The 16,535-nt window shown below is 42.7% G+C and overlaps 1 non-coding gene across 1 annotated transcript; it reads right to left on the bottom strand.

The window, feature by feature from the left end:
- Nucleotides 1-8,368: 8,368 nt before the first annotated feature.
- On the bottom strand, nucleotides 8,369-8,529 carry LOC112223381. The gene has a single exon (XR_002949306.1). It is a non-coding gene; the product is annotated as a U1 spliceosomal RNA (small nuclear RNA).
- Nucleotides 8,530-16,535: the final 8,006 nt, after the last annotated feature.

Raw genomic sequence — 16,535 nt, 5'->3', positions numbered from 1 at the left:
AGATAAACAGTCGACTGGAAATTAAAATATTGATTTGATGGTCTGATTTGAAAAAAACTCCAACAAAGGACTTCACATGTTACAGTGACAAGAATGGGATTATACCACAAATGGCTTTACAGGCCTAAAGTTATTTGCAATCTATCTGGATGTGAGCAATAACTTATGTAACTTAAAGTTACATTAAGAATACCACACCTGGCCCTTGCCAAGCACAACGTTATTGGCTAAACCCAATCTAAGGGAATTGTTTTGCTATGCTTCATTAAAAGCAGTTGGGACTATAAACATCTTCTAGCCTTCCTAGAAAAGGAGGGCTGAACAGGCCCCCATTAACATCGACGGGACTGAAGTGGAGCGGGTCGAGAGTTTCATGTTCCTTGGTGTCCACATCACCAACAGACTATCATGGTCCAAACACACCAAAACAGCTGTGAAGAGGGCACGACAACTCCCTTTCCCCCTCAGGAGACTGAAAAGATTTGGCATGGGTACCCAGATCCTCAAAAAGGTATACAGCTGCACCATCGATAGCATCCTGACCGGTTGCATCACCGCCTGGTATGGCAACTGCTCGGCATCTGACTGTAAGTCACTACAGAGGGTAGTGTGTAAGGCCCAGTGCAATACTGGGGCCGAGCTTCCTGAAATCCAGGGCCTACAGTTTTAGACTGAAATTTACATACACTTAGGTTGGAGTAATTAAAATGTGTTTTTCAACCACTCCACAAATGTCTTGTTAATAACAAACTATAGTTTTGGCAAGTCGGTTAGGACATTACTTTGTGCATGACACAAGTAATTTTTCCCAAAATTAAGAAATCAGCGAAGACCTCAGAAAAACAATTGCAAACTAAAAATATGGTTCATTCTTGAGAGCAATTTCCAAATGCCTGAAGGAACCACGTCCGTCTGCACAAACAATAGTATGCAAGTATAAACACCATGGGACCACGCAGTCGTCATGCCGCTCAGGAAGGAGACGCGTACTTTGGTGCGAAAAGTGCAAATCAATCCCAGAACAACAGCAAAGGACCTTGTGAAGAAGCTGGAGGAAACAGGTACAAAAGTATCTATATCCACAGTAAAATGAGTCCTATATCGACAATCTTAAAGGCCGCCCAGCAAGGAAGAAGCCACTGCTCCAAAACAGCCATAAAAAAGCCATCTACGGTTTGCAACTGCACATGGGGACAAAGATCATACCTTTTGGAGAAATGTCCTCTGGTCTGATGAAACAACAATAGAACTGTTTGGCCATAATGACCATTGTTTTGTTTGGAGGAAAAAGGGGGAGGCTTGCAAGCCAAAGAACACCATCCCAACCGTGAATCACAGGGGTGGCAGCATCATAGATGGCATCATGAGGAGATAAATGATGTGGATATATTGACATCTCAAGACATCAGTCAGGAAGTTAAAGCTTGGTCGCAAATGGGCCTTCCAAATGGACAGTGACCCCAAGCATACTTCCAAGTTGTGGCAAAATGGCTTAAGGACAACAAAGTCAAGGTATTGGAGTGGCCATCACAAAGACTTGAGCTCAATCCTGTAGAAAATTTGTGGGCAGAACTGAAAAAGCATGTGCGAGCAAAGGAGACCTACAAACCTGACTACGTTACACCAGCTCTGTCAGAAAGAATGGGCCAAAATTCACCCAACTTATTGTGGGAAGCTTGTGGAAGGCTACCCAAAACGTTTGACCCAAGTTAAACAACGTAAAGGCAATGTTACCAAATACTAATTGTGTGTATGTAAACTTCTGACCCACTGGGAAAGTGATGAAAGAAATAAAAGTTTAAATAAATAATTCTCTCTACTATTATTCTGACATTTCACATTGTTAAAATAAAGTGGTGATCCTAACTGACCTAAAACAGGGATTTTTTAAATGGATTAAATGTCAGGAATTGTGAAAAACTGAGTTTAAATGTATTTGGCTAAGGTGTTTGTATATACTAGGCGTTGTCAGAGGAAGGCCCAAAAAATGGTCAAAGACTACAGTCACCCAAGTCAAAGACTGTTCCCTCTGCTACCGCAAGGCAAGTGGTACTGGAGCGCCAAGTCTAGGAGCAAAAGGCTCCTTAACAGCTTCTATCCCCAAGCCATAAGACTGCTGAATAACTAATCAAATGGCCACCCTGATTATTTACATTGACACTCCCCCTTTGTTTTTACACTGCTGCTATTCACTGTTTATTATCTATGCATAGTGTAAGGGTTGTCGTCGGTGGAAGAAGGATCGGACCAAAGTGGTAAGTGTTCATGATGATATTTAATTGAAACGAACTGAACACTGAAATACAAAACAATAAACGATGTGAATAAAATGAAAACCGAAACAGTACCGTGTGGCCCAAACACTCACACGGAAACAAACACCCACAAACCAAAAGTGAAACCCAGGCTACCTAAGTATGATTCTCAATCAGAGACAACTAACGACACCTGCCTCTGATTGAGAACCATACTAGGCCGAACACAAAAACCAACATAGAAAAACAAACATAGACTGCCCACCCCAACTCACGCCCTGACCATACTAAAACAAAGAATAAACTAACAGAACTATGGTCAGAACGTGACACATAGTTACTTTACAAATTACCTTGACTAACCTGTATCCCCCAACATTGACTCAGTACCGGTACCCCCTGTATATAGCCTAATTTTTATGTACATTTATTGTGTTACTTTTTGATTGATAATATTTACTAAATACATTTGTTTTTCTTAACTCTATTTCTTGAACTGCATTGTTGGTTAGGGGCTTGTAAGTAAGCATTTCATGGTAAGGTCTACACCTGTTGTATTCGGCGCATGTCACAAATAACATTTGATTTGATCACCCTAACTTAAGTGGGTGAAAATGAATGCATGAGTTGAAATTCTAAAAAGAGAAAAGAGAGAGAAAGAATAGAAACAACACCATGGCAGCCTGTATCACAGGACTGGGTTTCTGTGGTCCAGATGGGATTGTTTGTTGCTCCCTGCTGCAAGGGGCTGGAGGGGCTGTAGCTGCCTGCCCACCTGAAAGATCCATCCACCAAACACAAACCTCTGTTAACCCTCACACACTCCACTTTGTCAGCCATTCCACACACACACACACACACACACACACACACACACACACACACACACACACACACACACACACACACACACACACACACACACACACACACACACACACACACACACACACTCCCAATCCCAAACAAGAAAAGAGAGGGGGTAAAATATAGAAAGAATGAGAAATAACAAGAACAAAAGAGAAATATATTTTTTAAAAGTGGGTAGCTTATCAAAACTGCTGTATTTGTTTGACATCTTTCTCCCAGGCCAATATACGTTTCATAGTGTACGTTCTGTTTATAATTAGGGGAACCTGACAGCTTGCCCAGGAAAATGAGTTCTCCATGGAAGGGTGGCCATGAGAACTGTATTTCCTCTCAGTCTATCCACTGTTTTCCAGAAAAGGAATGAAAAAGTAGGTCTACCTGACATTAGCAATATTTATGTTTGATAAAATGGCTTATTATTATGCTGTATAAGACATGCCATATCCAAGAAGGAGGGATGAAAGCCTATAATCTTTAAACAGTGTCACCTCTGCTCTCTTGAGGAATCATGCATTCGTCTTTTTCATGCTTAGGATATATTGCATACACCCCTTTATTTGTTTGTTCAGACCATAGTTGTAGTCTGGTCAGTCCTACACATCTGGGGTTTTGAAAATCAATCATCACTTTCCTTTCACCACCCATCCTTAGCACTTATCCATACTTATCCAGTAAATGGGGAGTAGAATAACTGTTCCTGTACGTCACATCTACATATTTGATTAATTGTCCCTTGTGAAAGTGTGACGAGCAGCTGCGATTGTCATCGGCTGGAAGTCTAGTTCAGTGCTTGAGTTAACTCTCATCTATCATCGAACACCAGACCAGCTATACTGTATATTGGGGAACATCCCACAGAACGTGCCTTTTTTTCTTTGTGAAAAGTGGTGAACAGATAGTGGTATTGCAACTACATGTTACAACTAGCCAGGTATAATAAGGGCTCAGAGTTTTCCCTGGTCATGGTCAGGAAAAACTCAGGGCTCTAATTGTAACTAAGTTTGCAAGAAGCACACCATCCAGCACTATTCTTAATACTGTACATGTGAAGCCATAACAATCAAACATAATTTGAGTTTGCTAATTAAGCTAATAGAGTTTTGTACTCCTCCGTGTTAAAAGTTACACATAGATTAGTCTGTGTGGAGTCTGAGAGGACCGTGGGTGTTTGTTGATGCCAGAGAAAGAACACTCCCACACAGCAGGTGGCTACATGGTGCTGCAGACAGAGGGTCAGAGAAATCTATACAAAAACAATCTCAAACTGCAGGAACTTTAAACATATAGGTAAGTTCTAGATAAAATCCATCAGTATTATATGAAATAATGTTATTAGCCAAATAAGTGATATGAGAGGAGGATAGATAGAGGCATATAAAAACCCAATAGAACACAGGGTGAGGTCTGGTAACTCATCTCAGGGTTAAGTATGAGGTACCTCTATGTGTTTGTACCAAACAGTCCTGTCCATCCCTATTATAGTCCTCTATCAGCATCCCACAGCCCTGGGGTCACTCATAAGGGGCCACAGTGACACTCTCCTTTTGTATGCCCCTCCCCTTTGGTCCATCCAATCAGCACAATTAGAGCTTCCACTCCTGCCACTTCTGCTGAGTGTCAGATGGCCACGGAGTGTCTGTCTGGATAACTATACTCACACTCAATGTACGTTCCAAATGGCACCCTATTCCCTATGGGCCCTGGTCAAAAGCAGTGCACTATAAAGGGAATAGGGTAACATTTGGGAGGTACCCTCTGACACTTCTCCTCTATTCTCAGTGTTGGGCCTATAATCTCCCACTGAGTGAAGCTGAGAATGCAGGCTCTGGCTCTCCAGCATGACTTTATTCACTAGCATGAAATGGAGCTCTAAGCAATCACATATGATAAAGGAAAAATCCTTAGGGATTTAAAGGGTCTTTGGTGAGAGTGTTCCACAGGGTCTCTCTCAATGTGGTATTACTCATAAGGGGATAAGTGACTGCTAGACGAGCTGTGCTAATACGATTCTATACCTACTTTGAAGTCAATATGATCACATATGCACTTCGTTTCTGGTTTGTAGCATTGACCAAACACTGCATGGTTTAAATAGGTATACATCTTTGTTATACATACAGAGGAGGAATACTGAGGATTCTAGTTTCATATGAATCAGGTAATTCAAAGGGTCCCACTGGATGTTTTGTCATATTACTATATTTATTTGTAATTCATGTACAAAAGCACTACCTCTTCATTTTTATACACAGGGCTCCTCACAACTTTGTGTGTGTTGTGTGCCATCTGGGGAAGTTAAGTAATGAGAGCAGAAGACACATTTATTTTATTCACTGTACCATGGAAAATAAAGATGTACTCTATTCAGGGCTGTGAAATGATAGAAAACATTTAACCAAGTTAATTGCAGGATTTGCTGTGATTAACCATGATTAAGAGTCTATAATCCAAGTAACATTAAAAAAATCTGCATCAAAATCTGTCAATCTAAGCTACAGATCTCTGCGTCTCAGTCCACCGAATCTGCCTATGTTGGCCTTCCGCATCTGCGGTGGAAGGTGGCCGAACTTGGTGGCCGAACCGTGAGACATCCTGAAAATGTAAAAAAAAATGTTTTTGTAAATTGGTCTTCTCACGTCTGTAGCATCCGAACGGTTTGGTCTGCAAATTAAAATGACCACTCTGTGGAAACAGAACACAATGGTGTTCTTCGTTTTGATCTATGACCCCCACAAGTGTCACGGGACTCATCTGAAGGTAACCCATATAAATTAATGGAAGTATGGAGGTAGTTTTGTGCCAACAAAAATGAGGGGTTAAATGTGTGTCCAAAAAAACTACAATATATAACTGAGCTTTCTTTAGATCTCCTAAATATAGGACAGGCACTTCAAAACCTTATTATTACTATTGGACTGTCTTTTTAACTGACTTTTTTCCATTCATGAATGTGTTATTCAATGCGTTTCTATGGGCTATAGTAGAGAAAAAAGAAGAAACCCACACACTGATCTTGCTAGTATCACTGCTCTTTATTAAGCTTTACGTATTGGCCCCATGGTCCTCGCCAGAGCTTCTGTGTATGTTTACAATCTGCACCCCTATGCAGACATCGCTCCCTATGGGCGAAATTCAATATTTTTTCAAATAATATTTCTATATAAAGCATTACAAGAATCATGAAAAATGGTGCACTAAAATTAAAAAAGTTAACTGATTAACTTTGACAGCCCTAATTGTGTTATGTTGTACTAAGCATTTGCAGAAACCTGACATCAGGGACATTATCAGGGAACTCCTGAAAATGATTGACCATAGTATTAGACCGCCACTCCTCCCCCTTGGATTTCAGTCAAGGCCTTAGAGTAAACTAGAAAGAGTCCCGGGCCTCTCTCACTTAGTTGAACAAATTAAATTCAGTGACTCATAAACTGAATTCACTTAACGGTGACAAAGAACAATACAGAGCCCAGTGCAGCTGAGATCCAGATGTGGATCATAAAATAAAAACTTTGAGGCCAGTTTATGATGCAGGAAATATTGAAGATTTCTAATGAGTGTACAGGGGCAATGACAATTAATGGGACCATAACGAGACATGTTTCTTTTATCTATTTTCACAAGGTGGAATAGAATGGGTCACTAACAATGCCAACAAATAGGTATTGTTATGGAATTCCCCTACCTGTGTGTAACTTTGAGGTTGCCTTATTCCTGCGATGCTAGCGGGTCACAAACCAGCAAATACAGCGAGCAGGGTCGCTCTCTTTCAGGTATCATTTTTTCTTCTTCTGTTCCAGTGAATATTGTTATTTTATAGTAATTATTTGGCATGGATTTTTAATTTTTCACCAAAGATATCAGCTATGTCAGCAGTCATCTCATGCATATTTCTTGTCACTGTAAAGGGCAGGCCTTCGAGAAAATGTCGTTTTGGTGAACTGAGAGAGAATCTAAACTGAATCAATATGAAGCGAATGCAACCCAACGCTGGCACCCACCGCATCGAATCAATAGACAGAAAGTGACATGACTCATTTTATTTTCCATTCAGGTATGACATGTCTATTGTGAGTAACAATGTTTATGGACTGTGAGGAAACCAATCCTACACTGGAGAAAGTAATGTATATAGCTCTCATTAGGGATTCCTCTGAGCCTGGGAGTGTACAGCGCCTTAGTCATTTCTCAGGGATTATTGGTAATATGAAAGGCTATAATGTCCATGCAAAGCCATCCCTGGATGGATTAAGTGAGCGAGCGTGCGAGAGGAGAAGAGATGAGAGGAAAATTATGGATCTCTCCTGGAAGCTTATCCCCCTCTCTGCAATCTCATATCTCTGATGAGCCCTGACTTCTGACCTCCAGCAGTCAAAGGTCAAGTCGGGTATTCACACTCTCTCACTCCTACCTCTTTACTTCAACAGATGATTACACTCTCCTTTCTCCCAGTGGTATAATATGTACGAAATGTATTATTAATTTAGCTACTGATCCCAAGGTGTAATATTGCTGGATTTTACACTTGTAGTTTTTTGGGGGAATATTCCCAAGCAGAGATAATTTGCTGCATTTGTAAAGAGACACCACTTTTTCGTAATAGTTGTTTTTTGTATGAAAAGCAAATTATGTAGCATATTATAGAAAGTATCTACAGAGAAACACCACAGCACCACAGAAATGAACCTCAATGTAAGGTTTCAAATACCAAAGTGTTATATTATATTCATTATTTCTCTCTCTTACAGTATGATTCTAATTCTGTTTCTCTGACAAGGCCCAGACAGAATCCCTGGATGTGGACATTGTTTCCCTTGTGCCTCAGTTTGGTGTGGAGACTAGCAGTGGCTCCCACTCTGGCTCTTTAGAATGAAATACTGAACATGCTTCACAATGGATCTTTGTGCCTGAAAAACAGTGAAGTCATAGTTTCCCAGGCTTCCTCCCCCCTGAGATGCCTAGCAATGAGGGGGAGAAGGGAGGGGGGAGAGGCTCAGACTTTTTTTGTGGTAAACAAAGGATCAGAATCCATCGGGGTGTCACTCTGGTCTTCTAGGGGTCTTCTTCTCCAAGTCTCTTAGCGCTTCAACACAGCTGGTCAGCATCACAGGTGAATAATGGGTCTCCCCCTCCTCTTTTCTCTGTTTTCCTCACTGACCAGTGACTAGTTCAGTTTTTAGAGAAGAACCTCACTTCATACAAACTTATCAACACTAGCAGTAAAATGAGTAGCTAAGCGCACTCCTGAAATCTCTTTTTATGCTCTGACTACCACAAATGATGCAGTGGAGATTGCCACATTTGGAGAATTTGCAACGGTCAGCACAGCCAGACTGCAGCAGCTAAGCCTCTCCCTGGGTGAACCTCCTTCATGATTAAGGTGTCTGCCCTGCCAGGTAAGTATATCTGTATTTTCATTCATGTATTTTTCATTCAGACACTATGGTAAAAGGTCACAATGATGTTCATGCATCAGCTCATACAGCTACTATTACTTACCCGGCTGTGTATTCTCCTTAGGCAGGTGTTCATCAGCCAGAAAATATCTTCAGACAGCACTGGGCCGGTAAGCAGGGTGGAGGGAGAAACCACATCCTATTTTTGGCATCTTTATTCCTGAGGCATGAGGGGCATGTTCAGAGTTTGCCCAGATAAGTGGGAATTTACGTTCTGGGGGCTTAGAGAGCCACTCTCTCAGATCAATTAGACTCTCCAGACAGACCGTTTCATCTCCACACCTAATTTATGTACTAGCATGTCTTCATAGGAGGAAGCACTGTGCCAAGCTCATGTCGCAACCCACTCCCACTGACAAGGCTCAGGCACAATTATGAGCTTTACACTTGAGTGCCATCACGGTAATTTAAAAGCCATTATCTACCTATCTTCCAAGAATTAATGGAGGGTGATACGTAAACAGTTTGCGCATCTGCTAAGACAACCTCTGACTCATCTTGTAGGGTGGTAATGCGATTGATGGACATTATTTTCCAATTAAAAGTGTCAAGAGAGGAGGGTCTTGAATCATTAAAAAAATGTTTGTTTTACTCTACCTTACATTGGTCTGCAGAGTCCATATCTGGAACAATTTGCACATAAAATCTGATGTATATAAAGATGTGAGACAGTAAGATGTATCACGGCCAAGGGAGATGGCAGGAAGTCTTTCAGGTGAAGTCAGGCGTTTCTTATAGAGCAATGTGCAGTGTTCAGCAGAATACTTGGATATTTACAAATGGATCCACAAAAAGAAGAAAAATATATAATAAACTCAGGACTTGTGGAGACTGGGATGAAAAAGGCATGTAGGAACCACCTGGAATGAAGTCAAGAAAACCGCCCAGAACAGAATTCGCTGGAGATGCACCGCTGAGGCCCTTTGCTCCACTAGGAGCTGAAAATAACGAGTCAAGCGAGTCAAGTTATGCGCATACATGACTGCCATCCCCCATTTAACATAGCAGACAGATGTACAGGAAGGAGGAGCCAGCCTACTAACAAAGATGACAAATTTTGACACTACTGTAAAACATCAAGCGCATATGTGGTATAGGTTTAATTGACTGAACACTTGAACCAAAAGTGAGAATCAGATGTGTGTGAATGATTCAGAATGGAGCACTGCTATTTTTTCATTGTGCTGTTTAGAATAACGTAATAGTACTTTATCTTTATAGATGTCTCCAATCAGAGTTTTTAGTTTCATCAATCCTACAGCATATTCCTTTGCTTCTAATGTGTGCTAGACCATTTTTCACACTCAGATCCAGAGCCAACACAATGTTTAGGACTCAGTTTTAATAACATTGGCACAGCCAGCAAAACATTCACATCTTTGCTGCCATGCCTATAATCATCATCTACTGCATGTGTAACACATTGCAGTACTTGCATCTATGACGCCTCCATTTAGCAAAACAACCTACAGATCCAACATACAATGAGTGAGTGTTTGTGTGCAATCCTTCATGTGAGGATTGTTTTTCATCTAACCTTTATTTTATTTATTTATTATTACATCTAAACAGAGCACAGAAAGATGGGCAACTCCTGGAATGAGATGGAGAAGACTGCCCAAAGTTAAGTTTGCTGGAGAAGCATCGTTGACAGCCTACTGTATGTTGTTCACGGGGCGATGGGCCTAAATAAGTCAATTATTAATCTTTATTTAAAGCAGGAAGTGCCATGAAGACAAAGAATGATTTCCAACAGAGACTTGGAATTGAGTTTCAATGATATTAAAGAGGTGCCGAAGGTGTTGATGTATAATCCCAGTCACAGTGACGGGCTAGGATTCATGTAGGGTAGCCTAGTGATTAAGAGTGTTGCCCCAGTAACCAAATGGTCTCTGATGTGAATCCTCAAGCCGACTAGGTGAATAATCTGTAGATGTGCCCTTGAGCAAGGCACTTAACCCTGGAACAAACAGCACAAGCCTACCTTTAACTATCAACACTACACTGACCTTGCACACCTATGTACCCCTTACACACACACATTGGCTTTCTACTTGCATATTAAAGCAACATGCAGTCATGTACAGTTCCCACAAGGACTTACATACCCCCAGACCTTTTCCCCTCACATCCCCCCACCGATACATGACTGCTGCCCTGCCACCCCACTACAGGACCTATTAGCATCCAAGATTGCGTAGTAGTCGGACGTGTGTTTTGTCTTGTCCCGCGTAAATATTGTTTTATCTATCGTTTTCCTCATTTTCTTCGTGTATATTTTAATCTCACTTTCCATCTATGGACTGAACATACACTCCTGCAACCCACCTCGCCCAATGTGGTATGGATCTGCTATTTTTATACTTTAGAACCGGAACCCCCATCTGAAGCTAGCCAGCTAACTAGCTACTAGCTAGTAGTCAGTTAGCCACTGCTAGCAGTCTTCACCGTTAACTCGGACACCAGCCAGCCTCAGCTCGGTCAATACCTGCCAGTCTGCATAGCACAATATTGTCCCAGAGCATATCGGAATGCTTCTTCTCTACCACATCTCTGGATTTCTACCGCAAGCTCTGAATCTTTACACCGTATCATCGCAGCTAGCTATCTGCAATCCGAGTGGCTACTCCTAGCTAACGTCTCTGTCCCGAAGCAAGCACCAGTTAGCCTTGAGCTAGCTTCGAGCTAGGCCCATCTCCCGGCTTGCCAAAGAGGTCCACCAGCTAATTCTTGGGTACAACGTAATCATCCGAGGTGGTTTCAACAGGCTCTTCCGTTGCAACAGCCCGCTAGCTGTCTGAATTGCCGTGTCTCCAGCTCGCCTAGCGTAGTAGCAATTACTGAATCGGCTCCCTGACTCACATATTGCTACTCATTGGACCCTATGATCACTCGGCTACACATGCATCTCCCTAATGTCAATATGCCTTGTCTATTGCTGTTTTGGTTAGTGATTATTTTCTTACTTCACTGTAGAGCCCCCAGCCCTGCCCAATATGCCTTAGACAGCCCTTTTGTCCCACCCCCCACACATGCGGTGACCTCACCTGGCTTAACTGCTGACTCTAGAGACAAAACATCTCTCATCGTCACTCAATGTCAAGGTTTACCTACACTGTACTCACATCCTACCATACCCTTGTCTGTACATTATGCCTTGAATCTATTCTTCCACACCCAGAAATCTGCTCCTTTAACTCCCTGTTCTGAACGCACTAGACGACCAGTTCTTATAGCCTTTAGCCGTACCCTTATCCTACTCCTCCTATGTTCCTCTGGTGATGTAAAGGTTAACCAAGGCCCTGCAGTCCCCAGCACCACTCCCATGATTCTGTAACCGTAAAAGCCTTGATTTCATGCATGTTAACATCAGAAGCCTCATCCCTAAGTTTGTTTTATTCACTGTTTTAGCACACTCTGCCAACCCAGATGTCCTAGCCATGTCTGAATCCTGGCTTAGGAAGGCCACCAAAAATCCAGAAATTTCCATCCCCAACTACTACATTTTCCGACAAAATAGACCTGCCAAAGTGGCCAGAGTTGCAATCTACTGCAGAGATAGCCTGCAGAGTTCTGTCATACTATCCAGGTCTGTGCACAAACAGTTTGAGCTTCTACTTTTAAAAATCCACCAGAAATAAGTCTCTTACCGGTGCCGCTTGTTATAGACCCCCCTCAGCCCCCAGCTGTGCCCTGGACACCATATGTGAATTGATTTCCCCCCATTTATCTTCAGAGTTCATACTGTTAGGTGACTGGGATATGCTTAACACCCCGGCCGTCCTACAGTCTAAGCTAGATGCCCTCAATCTCACACAAATTATCAAGGAATTTACCAGGTACAACCCTAAATCCGTAACCATGGGCACCCTCTTAGATATCATCCTGACCAACTTTCCCTCTAAAGACACCTCTGCCATCTTCAACCAGGATGTCAGCGATCACTGCCTCATTGCCTGCGTCCGTAATGGGTCCAAACTACCACCTCTCATCACTTTCAAACGCTCCCTAAAGCAATTGAGCGAGCAGGCCTTTCTAAATCGACCTGGCCCGGGTATCCAGGAAGGATATAGACCTCATCCGTCAGTAGAGGATGCCTGGTTGCTCTTTAAAAGTGCTTTCCTCACCATCTTAAATAAGCATGCCCCATTCAAAAAATGTAGAACTAACAACAGATATTGCCCTTGGTTCACCCCAGACTTGACAGCCCTTGACCAGGTCATCTATAAGTCTTTGCTAGGTAAAGCCCCACCTTATCTCAGCTCACTGGTCACCATAGCAACACCCACACGTAGCACATGCTCCAGCAGGTATATTTCACTTGTCATCCCCAAAGCCAACACTTACTTTGGCCACCTTTCCTTCCAGTTCTCTGCTGCCAATGACTTGAAATATTTTCAAAAATCACTGAAGCTGGAGACATATCTCCCTCTTTAACTTTAAGCATCAGCTGTCAGAGCAGCTTACCGATCACTGTACCTGTACACAGCCAATCTGTAAATAGCCCACCCAACTACCTCATCACCATATTGTTATTTATCTTCCTGTTCTTTTGCACCCCAGTATCTCTACTTGCACATCATCATCTGCACATCTATCACTCCAGTGTTAATGCTAAATTGTAATAACTTTGCCTCTATGGCCTATTTATTGCCTTACCTCCCTGACCTTCTACATTTGCACACACTGTACATAGATTTTCTATTGTGTTATTGACTGTACTTTTGTTTATGTGTAACTCTGTGTTGTTGTTTTTGTCGCACTGCTTTGCTTTATCTTGGCCAGGTCGGAGTTGTAAATGAGAACTTGTTCTCAACTGGCCTACCTGGTTAAATAAAGGTGAAATAAAAATAAATAAAAATAAAGTATGTGTGATAACAGTGTGTGATGTCTGCACACATTAACGTGAGAGTCCGATGACAGCAGAGGTTCCCCTCACCACAATGGAGGAACTTAGTGCTGTTGGTATTACATATGCTTCTATAAGGGCCACAGCCATGGAAGTAATGTGAGTTAGCACAGCTGGAGGGGGGTTTCCATAGCAATGAGCACTACATTGGGTTTGCTATGTTTCTCTCTGAATAGATGATTATCAATATGTTTTGGCCAACGCAGCTTAAATAAAAACATGAATGTGAATTTAATTTATTGGTAAACACACTACAAAGCAAAACAGGAGTATAAAAAAATGGATACATTGAAAAATGAACTGACAAAGCTTCTAATAGCAGATCGTTGATTCTTTCTGCTAGCTCATCTGAAAGGAACACCCATGTTCTGGACAAGTCCCAAGAGGTGTAACCATAGCAAAATTGAAAATGTATAATGTATAATTGAAATGTATAATGGCCACACATGTTATGGAGAACTTTCCAGAACAACATACAGCTGGTGGGTTACACACTGTATCGGCAGGATAGAACAGCAGCCTCTGGTAAGACAAGGGGTGGCGGTCTATGTATATTTGTAATTAACAGCTGGTGCACGATATCTTAGGAAGTCTCATCTGAGGTAGAGTATCTCATGATGAGATGTAGACCATCTATATTCTTTGTAGCTGTCTATTTACCACCACAAACCGATGCTGGCACAAAGAGCGCACTATATGAGCTGTATACGGCCATAAGAAAACAGTAAAAAGATCATCCAGAGGTGGCGCTCCTAGTGAACGGGGACTTTAATGCAGGGAAAGGTAAATCTGGTTTACCAAATTTCTACCAGCATGTTAAATGTGCAACTAGAGGGGGAAAAAAACTCTAGACTACCTTTACGCCACACACAGAGACACGTACAAAGCTCTCCCTCGCCCTCCATTTGGCAAATCTGACCATAATTCTATCCTCCTGATTCCTGCTTACAAGCAAAAACTAAAGCAGGAAGCACCAGTGACTTGGTCTATAAAAAAGTGGTCAGATAAATCAGATGCTAAGCTACGGGACTGTTTTGCTAGCACAGACTCGAATATGATCCGGGATTCTTCTGATGTCATTGAGGAGTACAACCACATCAGTCACTGGCTTCATCAATAAGTGTATTGATGATGTCGTCCCCACAGTGACTGTACCTTCATATCCCAACCAGAAGCCATGGATTACAGGCAACATCTGCACTGAGCTAAAGGGTAGAGCTAATGCTTTCAAGGAGTGGGACTCTAACCTGGAAGCTTATAAGAAATCCCACTATGCCCTCCGACGAACCATCAAACAGGGAAAGCATCAATACAGGACTAAGATCGAATTGTACTACACCGGCTCCGACACTCATCAGATGTGGCAGGGCTTGCAAACTATCACAGACTACAAAGGGAAGCACAGCCATGAGCTTCCCAGTGACACGACCCTACCAGACGAGCTAAATTACTTCTATGCTCGCTTTGAGGCAAGTAACACTGAAACATGCATGAGAGCATCAGCTGTTCCGGAAGACTGTGTGATCACGCTCTCCGTAGCCGATGTGAGTAATACCTTTAAACAGGTCAACATTCACGAGGACGCAGGGCAAGATGGATTACCAGGACGTGTACTCCGAGCATGCGCTGACAAACGGGCAAGTGTCTTCACTGACATTTTCGATCTCTCCCTGTCTGAGTCTGTAATACCAACATGTTTCAAGCAGACCACCAGAGTCCCTGTGCCAAAGAATCCTAAGGTAACCTGCCTAAATGACTACCGACACGTAGCACTCATGTCTGTAGCTATGAAGTGCATTGAAAGGCTGGTCATAGCTCACATCAACACCAGAAACCCTAGACCCACACCAATTTGCATACCGCCCCAACAGATCCACAGATGATGTAATCTCTATTGCACTCCACACTGCCCTTTCCCACCTGGACAAAAGGAACACCTATGTGAGAATGATATTCATTGACTACAGCTCAGCATTCAACACCATAGTGCCCTCAAACCTCATCACTAAGCTAAGGACCCTGGGACTAAACACCTCCCTCTGAAACTGGATCCTGGACTTCCTGATGGGCCACCCCCAGGTGGTAAGGGTAGGTAACAACACACCAGCCATGCTGATCTTCAACACGGTGGCCCCTCAGGGGTGCGTGCTCAGTCCCCTCCTCTTCACTCATGACTGCATGGCCAGGCCCGACTTAAGTTTGTCAATGACACAACATGGTAGGCCTGATCACAGACAACAACGAGACAGCCTATAGGGAGGAGGTCAGAGACTTGGCCGTGTTGTGCCAGGACAACAACCTCTCCCTCAATGTGATCAAGACAAAGGAGATGATTGTGGATTACAGGAAAAGGAAGACCGAGCACGCCCCCATTCTCATAGACGGGGCTGCAGTGGAGCAGGTTGAGAGGTCCAAGTTCCTTGGTGTCCACATCACCAACACACTAGCATGGTCCAAGCACACCATGACAATCGTGCAGAGGGTACGACAACACCTATTCTCCCTTAGGAGACTGAAAAGATTTGGCATTGGTCCTCAAAGGTTCTATTGCTGCACCATTGAGAGCATGACTGGTTGCATCACTACCTGGTATGGCAACTGCTCGGACTCTGACCGCACTATGGCACTACAAAGGGTAGTGTGTATGGCCCAGTACATCACTGGGGCCAATCTTCCTCCCATCCAGGACCTCTATACCATGCAGTGTCAGAGGAAGGCCCTAAAAATTGTCAAAGACTCCATCCACCCTAGTCATAGACTGTTTTCTCTGCTACTGCACGGCAAGCGATACCGGAGGACCAAGTCTAGGTCCAAGAGGCTTCTAAATAGCTTCTATTCCAAAGCCACAAGACTCTTGAACATTAATCAATTGGCTACCCAAACTATTTGCATTGCCCCCCCCCCTTTTTGCGCTGCTGCATACTCTCTGCTTATTATCTAATAACTCTACCTACATATTACCTCAATTACCTCGACTAACCGGTGCCCCTGCACAATAGTGCTGCTATTTTGTTACTTTTATTTCTTATTTCTTTGGGTATGTTT

The sequence above is a fragment of the Oncorhynchus tshawytscha genome, linkage group LG02, assembly GCF_018296145.1.
Source record: "Oncorhynchus tshawytscha isolate Ot180627B linkage group LG02, Otsh_v2.0, whole genome shotgun sequence".
NCBI lineage: Eukaryota > Metazoa > Chordata > Actinopteri > Salmoniformes > Salmonidae > Oncorhynchus > Oncorhynchus tshawytscha.
This window is presented reverse-complemented; position numbering and strand designations above follow the sequence as displayed.